The 14299-nt window shown below is 36.4% G+C and overlaps 1 protein-coding gene across 1 annotated transcript in view; it reads left to right on the top strand.

Moving 5' to 3' along the window:
- Positions 1 to 14299, top strand: part of ADAM12 (ADAM metallopeptidase domain 12) — a 2765134-nt gene that overhangs the window by 2482107 nt on the left and 268728 nt on the right. The gene's annotated exons all lie outside the window — the stretch shown is intronic.

The raw sequence follows: 14299 nt of genomic DNA on the forward strand, positions 1-14299 counted from the left end.
TATATTTTAGCCCAATTAGTTGCTTGCCAGGACAATATATACTTTTCCTGTATTCTGTGTGATGCTACCAAATAAATGTGGCTATTACTGAATGCTTTGGTGACTTGTTATTTCCATGTCAGATCTGAATAGAAGTAAAGATTTTTTGTAAGAGTTACACTACAACTATGAAATAATATTTATAAATAAATGTAAAACAAAAATTGTCTACGAAATATAAAACTGACATGTTTATCAAGTGCCAGAGGAACACAGCAATTTAATAGAATATAAATTCATATCAGGATAACTCAACTGTAAGCAAATTTTTGTATAATATAATGTTCAGTATTTCTATGATACTAAGCATACATTTTTGTTGTGACATTGTTATTTATTTATTCACTTATTTTATTTGCATTTGTTTACTTTGATAGTCCAACTGGCTCGGGTAGAAAAGCTCCACATCTACACATTACATAGCAGAAAAAAGTATGTTAATTTAGATCACGAAGTGCTAACTACAAACATAGCTGAATATATTTCAGAAATTACACAATAAAATAACACAGAATAAAACTTTCTACAAGATCTCAACAGCATTTAGTGTCAAATGTCTTAAAAAATAAGACTTCAAATGATAGTATTAATCACAAAAGATGAAAAAAAAAATATATATATATATATATATATATATATATATATATATATATATATATGAAAAAATATATAATAACACATATATATATATATATATATATATAAAATCATAGTGAAAAATTCTGTGTGCAGGAATGCTAGAATAGCCATATTTTTAGCATGCTGCAGTAGCGTTGTTTCCTCACAGTAAGACGTTGTCCTGTTCGATTCTCAGCTAAAGCGTCTTCTGTGTGGAGACATGCGTGAATGTGTGTACCTTCGTTGAAGGTTGTGCTTCAGGGCTGGCAACTCGGCATGTAAAAATCTACTGCCAATCATTAGCGGACCGGAGTTCCACTGTGGCGACCCCTAACCGGGAAAAGCCGAAAGACACAACACCATTTAAGACTTTTGATGTGAATGGATCAACAATTAGGACAGTTGCAGAGGCAGACTTTATTACTCAATAAATGACCTTTAAGCTTTGTGTGTGTGTGTGTGTGCACAAATTGATGGGAACTGCAAATGTGTCTTAAAATGTCTGGGATGGAATTCCACAGTTTAGTGGTATATGAAGAGTAAAGAGCATCACCGGGCACATTGTGTGATTTCTCTGTGCAGAATGAATGCTTGTCTTTAGAGTGCAATGGTCTGGGGGGTATCATCTAAGAAGGGAAGTTAGGTAATGGCATTTTTCTGCTTGATAATAGGATACTGTGTGCCATTTCTAGCTACAGTTTTAAGAGATTGGGAATCCCCATCTGTTGGAGCTTTTGAAGAGGTATGTAATGGTGAATACTACTGGGCAGATAGATAGTAAATTTAGCAAGTTTAGTCTAGTACTGTTGTAACTTACTTAGTAGGGTAGTGTCCAGGTTAGTTATTGTTGTGGATGTATAAAGAGGGTTTGGGAGTAGAAATGCAGAAGCATAATCCTCAGTATTCCTATTGCATTTTAACAGATGTGTACATATACATTTTCCCCCCATAACATTTTTATTTTATTTTAGTTACATTTGTTTGGTCTGAATGGGCCATCCAGGACACGTTTTCAGTGGAGGCCTAGGAAGAAAAGTTCCACATTTACATGATAATTATGGAAAACAATACATTCTTTTATATCTTGAAGTACTAAATGGCAAACTTAGAAATACATTGTTTGACTAAATGATCTACTGTATTACTTTTGCAAATAGCAGTTCAGATGCCACTGTGAGTCAGATTTTAGGAATACTTTGTGTATCCAGTAATCTGTCATGTTTGAGATGCTGTTAATTACCAAAATTGCTATATGAAAAATCTCATAGAAAAATTCTAAACTTGCATTTGTGAAATCAACAAAGAATTCAAAGCTAAAAGTATTTACATTAACTTTTAAGATATATAAGTGTGAGTGTGTGTGTATGTGTGTGTGTGTAGCAATGTGTACATAATTACATTTTCTGAAATCCAGCTAGAATAAGTTTCAACTGGATTAGAAAAAAAATAGCTAAACTTTACCTTACTGAAGCCCTGAGATGTGTCCCTGGATTCCCCACCCCTTACTTACATGTAGTAATTCCACAGTCACGTGACCATAGAGAAAGGCCAATACTCCTTGATGCATGTAGAAAATACACGGACAGTGATTCTGCATGAGAAATAGTGATTCAGGTATTCAGCATTAGCACGTTAAAGTTAATAAGTTAAAATTTCATCTATTTTACACTTAGTGCAAAGTAGGGTAATGGAGAAACTATAGTTATTTTGAAAGTATGTGATATAAACAGTGAACATCACTACAGCAATGAGAAGGCATTGCTAATATAATAAGTATAATCTCGTAACTCATTCTTAATGTGTCTGTTCAGCATGTTTTCACTCCTTCATACCAGCCAAGGAAACTGCTAAATCTTATCCAAAAAAGTAAAAAAAAAAATTGTCCTAACTTAAGTACATAACATGGAAAATGTACTGCAGGCATGTCTAGACAAATTATAGTTGTCATATAATTTCTGCTCAATATCTGAGCTGCTTGGCTGGCTGCTTTATACCTACAGTCAACTGTATTACAAGCTGAGTTAAGTACAAACTTGCAGTGTTAAAGATAGTACTGCATTTTATTTTTCTGTTTGTTTAATTGAATATTGTGGTCTCTCTGTCTCTGCAGTTAGTGGGGGTTATTGTTTTCACTTCATTGATATTCGGTGTTTAGATCTTAGCCTAGAGGGTTTCTCTGTGCTTATAAGTGTTAGTCACATATCTGTGAATTTATTTCTGCTCAATATCTGAGCTGTTTGGCTGGCTGCTAGATACCTACAATCAACTGTATTACAAGCTGAATTAAGTACAAACTTGCAGTGTTAAAGATAGTACTGCATTTTATTTTTCTGTTTATTTATTTGTTTCATTGAATATTGTGGTCTCTCTGTCTCTCTGCAGTTAAGTTCCCACCCTCACTCCCTGTTCACGTTGTGGTATTAATCTTAGTGGCTTTGGAATTGCCTGCCCCTCCTGTAAATTTGTGTTTAAACACTCCTGGGTCCTTCTCATTTGCGCACTCAACTGAGTACAGTGAGATCATATTTTGATTTCAGACATTCTTACCGGTTCCAACAGTTCAGCTCTATCCCAGTCTAGTGTCATTAGCTCATTCTACCTAATACAGAGAGAACATTTGAGAAGGGCAACCCACTTAGGTCCTTAACCTTGAATTATCTTATGTTTCTCCTTTCTCCCTTTCTACTTTACTAAAAAAAAAAAAACTTTGCTAGAATCTCCTTGTGTTCTGACTGAGTGTGCTTCCCAGCTGATAAGTATATTTTTGGCACTTTTTAACTGTTCGGAGTTGAATAAAACAACTGAATTCAGTTCAGAATACAGTTTGAATAAATTGCATTTATTTAAACTGTATTTGCATTAATATTGTTACACACTCAAGTGTGTTAGCTTGTACTGCACTTGGATTGTTTTTAGTGCTGTTTTAGTTGCTTTTCTGTAAAAAGAATTCTACGCTTGTTTCCTGCCTTTCCTATAACTAGTCTAGTCCAGATACAGATTTGCTGTATCCAGGACTGCTTGTAAGCTTCTGAGCCCACCCAAATCTTTCTGTGTCAGTGGGAAGCCTTCTAGCTTATCAGTGGGAGTGGTAAGCACTAGGTAGCCTATCTACTACAAGAGGAGTGGTTTCTGGTCCAGAAATTGTAGTTTATTGGCGTTTGGGCAGTTTTTCCATCTCTTTCATCTTTCTGGTCTAAACGCCCATGTTTGCTCTTTTCCCACCTTTCCTGTAACTAGTCTAATCCAGATACAAATTGCTGTATCCAGGACTGTTTGTAAGCTTCTGAGTGGTGCCAAAGTCTGCTCTTCATTTTTTCCCTAGATCTGCTAGTTCTCTCCTCTCCTACACTTTTACTAGCTTATTAGTCTAGTACTTTACCAGACTTCTTGTAGCAATTATTGTAGCACACAAAAGTGCTACCAGCACTAAACATTCTACAAGGAAACAGCTCCAGTACTTATTATTAATGCCCACCCCTCCAGGCATGTCTAAAGGTCAGTTCCCTGTGTTTTCTCCTATTAACCTGGTGAACTTGGGCATCCTGAGACAATATAGCAATTGTGTGTATACTGACAACCCTCACCTCTTACCTCCCAACACTCAAACTTGTGACAGATGCACTTATATATCCAAATTGGAAGCCACACACTCTCCAGCTAAGACCAGAATAGCTGGTCAAGAGGAGAAGGTCAGCACGTGCACTACACCACATGGAACACATAGCCCTCCAGAACACACACCAGCACTGTCTTCACATAAAAACACAAACCACACACCCACCTTCACAGAGGCTGTCAATAAAAATCTACCCAAACGCCAGAGACCTCCAAGGCAGAAATGCACTCGACCACCACAACATAACACTAATCACGAGACACATAACTCTCCTAAACAGTGTGCCACTCAACCAAAGCCCTTAAGGCAAAACACCATGCCCAACAAACTAGTCATAGGTGACTCTTTAGTGAAGCACACTGATGTCCCACTCACTAGGTTGAATAAGGAGAAAGTAACAGTCAGCTGCCTGTCAGGTGCCAGGATCCACCACATAATCCATGCACTCAGGTCCCTCAACAGGTACAAATATGACTCTGTCATTGTACATGTGGGTGTGAATGACCTGATGAAAAGAGACATGGAGGAGCTCTCAGATTATGTAGCCCAAGCGGGTATGACCCTAGCCCTGAGCAGCATCCTACCATCACCCAGAATGATACTACAGTACAAGCAGAAAATAATTGATTTCAACAACTGGCTAAGTTTCTGGTGTCATTCTAAGGGGATCCAGTATCTGTCTGCCTGGGATGACATGATTGACTGACCTCAATGCTTTGCCAGAGATGGCCTGCATCTGTCACCCTTGTGCTTCCAGATAATGGCCAAGACTCTTGCCACCCCTATAGTGCCTTTTTTAAGTGGTGTTCCAAAGACCAAATTACTACTGTAACAGCTGCAAACAAATGCAATCTGAGGGTCATGCTGCTCAATGCTAGAAGTCTAAAATCTCAAAATGCACTCACTCAAAGCACTGTGTAAAATGGAGAACATTGACATTTGTGCTGTAACAGAGACCTGGTTCAAGGCAGCAGAAAGCACCCCTGCACTACCAGGCTATAACTCATTCCTCACCTTTTGGCCCCAGTACGTGGAACAAAGCTCCAAAGGCGGTGGTGTTTCCATATTCATAAAGGATGCACACACCTCCAGACTGGCAGCCCAACATAATGCATCAGAGATACTTCAGGTGCAGCTAACATTGGGTAAGACAGCAATTCAGGTCGTAGCCTGCTATAGGTCCCCAACCATGTCCCAAGACTCACACTCCACATTTCTAAGCACCCTGGAGAATATTAGGGTCTAACCTAACACTCTCATACTGAGCAACTTCAACTACCCCTCCATTAACTGGGAAAACTACTCATGTACCAATACACTTGCCCCACGTTTCCTGGAATTCATTAATTCCAATGCCCTGGACCAGCTTGTTCTTACCCCCACTAGAGGTAGCAACATCCTTGACCTGGTCATTACTAACATGGGCAGCCGTTGCTCTATACCAATAGTGAACTCCTCCCTGGTTATATTTGACTACAAACTAATCACTTTGGAAATCCACATCCTTCCCACCACCCCCCCCCCCCTCCGCAAAGGTAACAACCATGAAAAACTTCTCCGATAACTTTGGGCTCCTAAAACAGAGGTGGCTAACTTCACAGCACCCATGCAAATGGAGACTAGTTGCATGACTGCTGAATCATGCACCAATGCAAAGCCAATCTGGTGGTCCCCTGCCATAAACAAACTCTACAACAGATGGAGGAAACTGATGCAGAATAAGGTGAAGTCCCAAGAATGGAAAAACTCACTTATCAGCCTCAACAAAAAGTAGAGATCCCTCATCAAATCCTCTAAAGCTAACTATGAAAACAGAATTGCAACAGATAGTAAAGACAACCACAAGGCCTTCTGTACTTATGTAAAGAATCTCCACAGCAATACCTAGATTTGCTCTGAGCTACTGCACAATGGTGCCTCCTATACTGAGCCAATAGATATTGCCAATATACTAGCCGACAGATTCAGTGCCAACTTTACCCCTCTCCCCTCCCAAAGGACCAATCGCAATAACAGTAGATTGCCAGGCACCCAGTATTACTGCTGCACAGGTTAAAACAGCACTGTCTAAGGCCAAGAATACAGCTTCTATGGGACCTGACAATATCCCTGGCTGTGTTCTACATGAACTACAGAGTGAACTGGCACCTCACCTTTGTGCCCTGTTCAATCACAGCCTCACCTCAGGCTTTGTCCCTACCGAATGGCACACTGCTACAGTCATCCCTCTCCACAAAGTGGGCACGACTACAGACCCTGGGAACTATCACCTCATTAGCCTGATATGCAAAGCTATGGAAGGCATCATCATGGATCTACTAAAAAAGGATATAGGTAATCTCCAAACTCTGGATCCCACACAGTTTGGTTTTGTGAAGGATAGATCATGCCTGTTCAACTTGGTTGACTTTTTTGAGTCCGATACCAGAGCTGTGGATGAAGGCAAGGTGGTTCATACAGTCTACCTTGATCTGGCTGAGGCCTTTGATACTATTCCCCACTCAGGAATCATAGAAAAACTCACTAAGCTAGGCATCAACCCCTATATCACTAGATGGGTTGCAAACTGACTCACAGATAAAACCCACAGTGTGAAAGTAGCTGACCCCAAGTCAGACTGCCGACCAGTCAGGAGTGGAGTCCCGCATGGTTCAGTCCTGGGTCCTCTCCTGTTTGGTATCTACTTCACTGAAGTCCAGGCCAACACGAAGGGACTCTGGCTGACAATGTTTGCAGATGATTGCAAGTTGGGGATATTAACTCCCCATGTGATGTTGACATTCTACAGAAAGGCCTCACTGAGACCAATGACTGGTGTCAGAATCATGGCCTTAAGCTCAATGCCAAAAAATGTGTCGTCATCCCCTTTGAGAAAAAACTGGTTCCCATGAATTACCATATCGATGGTAGTCCACTGAACACAGAAGACATTATAAGAGATCTAGGAACACAGGTTGACAGCAACATCTTTTGACCACCACATTGCCACTGTGGTCAGAAAGTCCTTCTATGTGGAACATCTTACTAAGGGTTTCGCATCCAGGAAGAAAGAGGTCATTGTCTCCCTCTACTCTTCCCATATTAGGCCAATGATTGAGTATAATGCCCCATTTGGCATGTACCTCACTAGAGACCTGCAGCAACTGGAGAGGCCACAAAAGTACCTCACAAATAGGATCCTAGGCCTTACACACTTGTCCTATATGGACAGACTCAAAAAACCTCCAACTATTCTCTGTCTCATATTGCCTGCTTAGCGGCGATCTCTGCTTGGCTTACAAAGTCATGTCTGACCCAGCTCTGTTAGAAATGCTATATCTAAAGAAATCCCAATCCCTCTGCACCACATGCTCTAGAGACCTCAACCTCAGTATCACAATCAACAGAATGTGCTGGAGGGACAGGTTCATAACCTAGAAGACTACCCATGCTATGGAATAGACTTCCCATACATGTCAAACAGAGCACCTCACTGGCCTTCTTCAAGAGAAATCTTGATGAGTGGATAGGAAATAGAAAATTCACCCCGGGGATCACTCCAGTGGCTCTGCTCAACAGAGGCACTGGGAACTAAAGTTGGGTGGCACAATGCCAGGGTAATCCTTTGGGCTAGGCTTATAAAGGCTCCAGGGCCATTAGCCTAGTACACACCTATGAACATATGAAGTAATGCTAATGTGGGCCTGGTCTATGAACATATTTAAAATATTAAATGTAGTAAAAAAGATGGATTATGATGGTAGGTGTAGATTGCAAAGCCAGTGTAGTCTGGCAGTTTCCTTGTAAACTTGATATGTTGGGAGTACCAGTTTAACCATCAGTTTGTTTATATTTTCTTTTTATACCATAGCACTGTAAGAAGTGCTTTATATCTGTCTGTTGCCATCTTAAATGTGATTGTTGTGTTTGATTTTGCTACTTTTTTCAAGCAGGTTGCTATTAAAAGCCTCTGTTCTAGTATTCTTATGACAGTAGTTACTTGGACTCTTTTTGTTACTCTTGAGTTACATAAATGTTTGAAAAATGACATGTACTCTCCTCCTTCTGGCAATTTTTAAGTTATGGAAGGTATTTATGAAGTGTAATGCATATTTACGGCTTTGTTTTCTTTAAAAATGTTTACAGAGGAAAAACAACTTTCACCACACACACTTTTTTATGAACCTTCTTCAGGTACAAGGATAAATATATTTCCATCTTCTTCGTAAAAAATGTTTTCTCTTTGCAGATGGAAGATCATGTTTGTGTACAGGAAAACATAGTCAAGAATTTGTATTAAGCTAATAAAATGCTAAAAATGCATAATTATGTTGTAAATCTGTAATAATCATAATGAAAATGCCCACATGCTCATAAATGTGCATTTAAATGTTTTCTGACATATTTTGAACATGGCCCTTTTCTATTCCTGGGCTATATACAGCTTAGAAGAAGGGCAGAGAAATGTTCAGTTCTTTGTTAGAAATTAAATATTTAAAGAATATAGAAACAAGTAAGACGTGCCAATATATTGAAAATGACAATGTACACAGAGCAGCAAACGATTAATGCTTCATATCACATTATCACATTTAACATTTGAATAGCAATGCATCATTTTTCTTCTAGAAAGCACATTATCAGAACTTATTAAGAAACTGGGAGTGAGGAATGCCAAGTGATTAGTACTGAGAATGACTTGTGGGTGTTTGGTGATGTGAAAGACTAGAGCAGATAGCTGCCTCTCTGCAAGACTAAACTACATCAAAACAAAATTTCGAGAATAATTGAGGGTGGAGCTACACAATACTTTTGTTGGTCACTTTTGCAGTATTCGTTGAGTGTGAAAATGCAATCTGTTTGATCAGCTGATAGCAAGGGCAATTTACAGCTCCCTGAGATGCAGTGACCTAGGAGATGATCATTACTAGGAAAGAAAGAGATGTAAGACTTGAACAATCTCCTTTGTGGAGGATGTTGAAGTTTTACCCTCCTCCTTGGAAAGACAGGTTAAGTTCTGCTTCAAACATTTGGTGTTTCCTGACATGCAGATATTGAGAAAGAAGACTGTTCTGATGATTAAATGGAGCTCTTGCAAAGCTGGAAGGGATGGTATATCAGGCATTAACAATCAATGACTGAGCATTTCCATTGTTACTAATACATTCCTATCCCAGAGACTTCCCATACTCTGGAACAGGCTACCCATCTATGTCAAGCAAAGTTCTTCATTAGCACTCTTCAAGAAAAATCTTGATGAGTGGATGGGAAATAAGAAATACACCCCGGGGATCACTTCTGTGTCTCTGCTCATCAGTGGCACAGGAAAATAACTTTCTTGGGTGGCGTAAGCCAGGGAACCTTGTTGGCTAGGCTTGCATAGGCCCTTGGGCCGATAACCTAGTACCTACCTATGAACCTATGAACATGCATAAATGGGAGGCAATAACAGGTACTTTCCCAGAGATGATGATAAATGTTCAGGAGAGAATCTAAATGATAATAAGTACAAATATGTTTACCTTTTTTTCAGATGCTAAAAGAAAGTTACATGGTTGTCTCCATGGAAGAATTCTTAGCCCCAACGTTAGTGTTATGTTTTATGGGTATAAGATGGTAGGTTTTCAGACAAAACAGCATAATTCAAGTATATGAGAGAGAGAGAGACACTAAGAAATCAACAACATATATTAATCAGTTAGATTCTTTCCCAATGCAGGCTTTTTTATGGTACCACAGAACTACCAGTGTTTATCAAATATTCAAAACTTAATGTAGTACATTGCTTATGGTATTAAGGATTATAAATTGCTTATCGCTATTCAAAAATGAGCATGCTGATTGGACAGTCCCACTAGTGTGACCATTGTAAATCGAACATATACCAGTAGAAAAAAGTCTGGCTGCTAATATACTGTTGAGCGGCCATACTTTCTGTTCGTATATGCTGGGGGACAGCAAAATATGAAAAAAAAACAGGTATGTTCTGCAAAACTAAAGAAACAGAAAAATGCCTGATTTCCATGTATTTCTGTGCTGTCCCTTGTAAAATCACATTTTTAAACATTAAAAAAACACAACTACAGAGATTCTCTTTTTTCCATTGCTTCTCCAGCACTACACTTATGTACTGCGCAAGCGTAGTAATGCAAGTCCCATATGCATGCACAGTGCATCAGCCCATAGAAGACAATGTGGAAGAAGACTGAAGTGCCCTTATAGAAGTACATTATACAAGAAAGGTAATCAGTCTTTTTCTAAAATAATGTCATTGTATAATAGCAATTAATTTACTGCTGTGTAGGGGTATATTAGAATTTATCCACAGGTGGCTTTAACTACTTGAGCTTCGCTGTCATGTTTTAACCACACCATCTGTGGGTAAATCCTGATATATCCATGCACAGTTGTAGATTTTTGCTTAATCATGTTATGTAGAATAACTATGTTTTGTCCACACTTGTATATCAATTTAGTCAAGTTACACTCCCATTTTAACCAGCATTTAATTATAAATAAATGCACATTGATATTAAAACTCCTGCTTTGCATACTGCTTTTATTCAGGTTGTTATAAACTATTAAACTAGAGCTTCTGTATGTGGTGCAGCATTATAACTTCACACACCAGCACCACCACATTGTGCTGTAATATCAAGTTCCATGAGAACTCCTCACACTTTGAAAGCAGATGTTAATGCAAATCAAATTTCAAGGTGCTGTGAGTTTACAGTAACATAACTGTAGCATTGCACACATTGTATGGCTTAAATGAATATCCACATCTGGGGGAGGGTTGAGTAACTATGCTATACAGACCATAAGCTATGGCTGGAATAAAGTATACAGACACTATAAATTAGAAACTTGTCATGTTCATTTCCATGGATTTAATGTAGACTGACCTCTGATATACTCTTTTCTTCAAAACAAGTTTATTGTTTTAACATATAAGAGAAATATCATAACAATTTTATACAAATAATTAAAAATAGGTATTATTATAATATTCAACAAAACAACTAAAGTATTTACAAAGACATCCACTACAATCAGATCAATTAATTAAACTAAAATACTGTGCTATTGAAATTAGAATTTTTTTAACAAATTTTGTAAATTATCCCATACAATAAAATGTGATGTTTTTCTAGTTGTTCTCATTCTAATTGTGCTTATTTCCATATGACACATTATATTCATAACATTTTAAATTCATTGAACGAAGGAGGTGTATCTGAAATCCAATTTCTAGTTATTATTTTCCTAGCCACTGCTAGGATAGACCATAACAAGGGAAGCTTAATCTTTTAACACATTGAGGTACAGGTGTGTTGAATAATATAAGAGACTTAGAAATAATGAAATTATCTGTAAAAGAGCCTGCAAAAATTCATTAATTGACTTCCAGTATTCTTTCAACTTCATACAGTCATAAAACATATGAGCCCAGTCAGCATTAATTTCTACATTACATCTCTTACATAGATTATCTTTATTATTAATTTTATTCATCATCAAAGGTGTATAAAAGATCTATGTAAAAATTTCCATGTATAAAGTCTCCAGACAATGGAAGATGTAGTTCTATAAGCAGATTCTAATATATATTGTTTATCTTGTTGAGTTGGTGGGTCCCCATTAATAGAGGTGAAATAATTCCAGTATGAATCTACATTGTAAAAGTTTCTTGTCTGATAATTTTATGTATATATGAAAGTTTACCTTTATCAGAAACTTTATGCTGTAAATTTATTATCAAGTAATCAATCAGTTTTGGAATAGATTCTTTAATTGTTATAGACATTAGATCTATTCTATCAATGAGATGTTGTCTAAAGATCTGAACCTCTAACCAGCAAGTTTCTCTTAGATCAAATTCTTGTTTTAAGAAATCTAGATTTTTAACTTTATTATCAGATATCAGCTGATACCAGTACTTTAGATTATTATCTATAGCTAAATGAGCTCCTTCAGAAGTAGATGACATAAGCATACCCTGAGTATAAATTATAGGGAATACAATAAAATTCCATTCCCTATACTTAGGGTGCATGAATATAAAGTTACGATAACTAATAATAATATTTAATGGGTAACAGACCATATGTTTAGGTGTAATAGGTGAAGTACAAAATTCCTTTAGCAACCACAACATGGAGTTATTTATAATCATATTTTTATGTGTTAAGGAGATTTTCATGAAGTGCATACTAATTAGCTCCCAATAATCTTTCCATTTTGCGACATATGACCGATCTATTAATAAAGTAATAACTTTTATAATAGAAGAGATAATATATAAATTAAAGTCTGGAAAAGAAATACCCCCTTGAGACCAGCTATTAGTATGTTTCTTTAATGCAATCCTAGGTCTATTAGGTGCCCATAAGAAATTTAACATTAGTGTATTCAGTTTGTAAGTCTCTCCTCCATAGTAAAAAACATATTATTCCAGGTATTAAAAAGATTTTGTATATTAAGAAAACAGGTATTATAGTTATTATATATAATAGATTTAATATCTTTAGATAGTATTATACCTAAATAAGTTATCTGACCTGAGTTGGGTACATATTTAGTAAAATCACTAATGAGAGTATTTTTTCGTGTATATATAGGTAGTATTTTAGTTTTTTCTTCATTGAATATTAAACCAGAAATACTTTTAAAATTCATCATTTTATCAAATAAAGACTGCATAGAAGAATTAGATCCTGCTGATGTAATTAGAACATCATCTGCAAAAAGTTGAATTTTTGATGTTGTATTTTCTTCTATTTCAAAACCCTCTATGTCAGTACTGTTTCTAATCAAATTAGCCCAAGGCTCCATTACTAAAGTGAATAATAGTGGAGAAAGTGGGCATCCTTGCTTTGTACCTTTAAGAATGGGTATTTTTTGTGAAACATATGTTCCTACCTTAATATAAGCCAGCGTTCCTTTGTATAAATGCTCAATTAAATTTACAAATGCATCAGAGAAATTTGTGCATTTCAATAAGGTAAACAGATAGTCCCAACTTACTGACTCAAATGCTGAACCTATATCAAGACTAATAAGTGTTAAATCTTTCTTTTTCCTATTTGCAAAATCAATTAATGTTAAAGTTCTTCTTATATTATCAAAAGTATTTCTATTTACAATGAAGCCCGTCTGATCTATGTCTATAATGCCGGAGATAATTGTCTTCAATCTATCAGCAAAAATACTCATAAACATTTTATAATCAACATTAAGTAATGAGATGGGTCGATATGAAGAACATCTAGTTGGATCTTTATTAGGTTTTAAAATTGGTGAAATAAATGTATATTGCCAAGATGGGGGGGGGTTATTAACTCAGTTTGGGCCAGAATAAAAACCTTATGTATTAATGAATATGTAGTTTTAGAAAGGATTTTATATATCTCTGGTATAATACCATCATTACCCGGTGCTTTGTTTGATTTAAGCTTATTTATTTGTGTAATAACTTCTGTATATGAAATACTCTTGTCCAATAGTTTAATCTGTTGTTTATTAAGCTTTTTATTCATGTTTGTGGTTATAAACTCCTTTATTTTATCTTTAGGTTCCATGTTAATGTTGTTATGGTTAATCTTGTGAAAGTGATTTCTAAATTCATCCAGTATTTCTGGTATACTAGAAACATTCTTCTTTTTCCTTAGAGAAAAGATTTCTTTGATATGATTTTGTTTATTCAATCTTTTTGTTTTATTTTTAAGTCTATGTAAGTATTTGGGGCTTATTGAATAAGACAAAAACTTGTATTTCTCTAAAGTTATTTTAACTTTATGAGTTAAAATTTCTTTGTATTTCTCATTTAGTTTGTTTATTTCTTCAATAACTTTCTTGTCCATAATATTTTCTTTATTATTATGTTTATAAGAGTCTAGTTTACTTTGAATATCTAACAATTCCTTATCCCAAGATTTCCTTTTGTTAATATACCATCTGATACTTTGTCCATATAGATATGATTTTAAGGCATCCCAAACATAGACAATGGAGACTTCAGGAGTATTATTTATGTCTAGAAAATGT

The sequence above is a fragment of the Protopterus annectens genome, chromosome 14.part0, assembly GCF_019279795.1.
Source record: "Protopterus annectens isolate FY-2018-M chromosome 14.part0, PAN1.0, whole genome shotgun sequence".
Classification (NCBI taxonomy): domain Eukaryota; kingdom Metazoa; phylum Chordata; order Ceratodontiformes; family Protopteridae; genus Protopterus; species Protopterus annectens.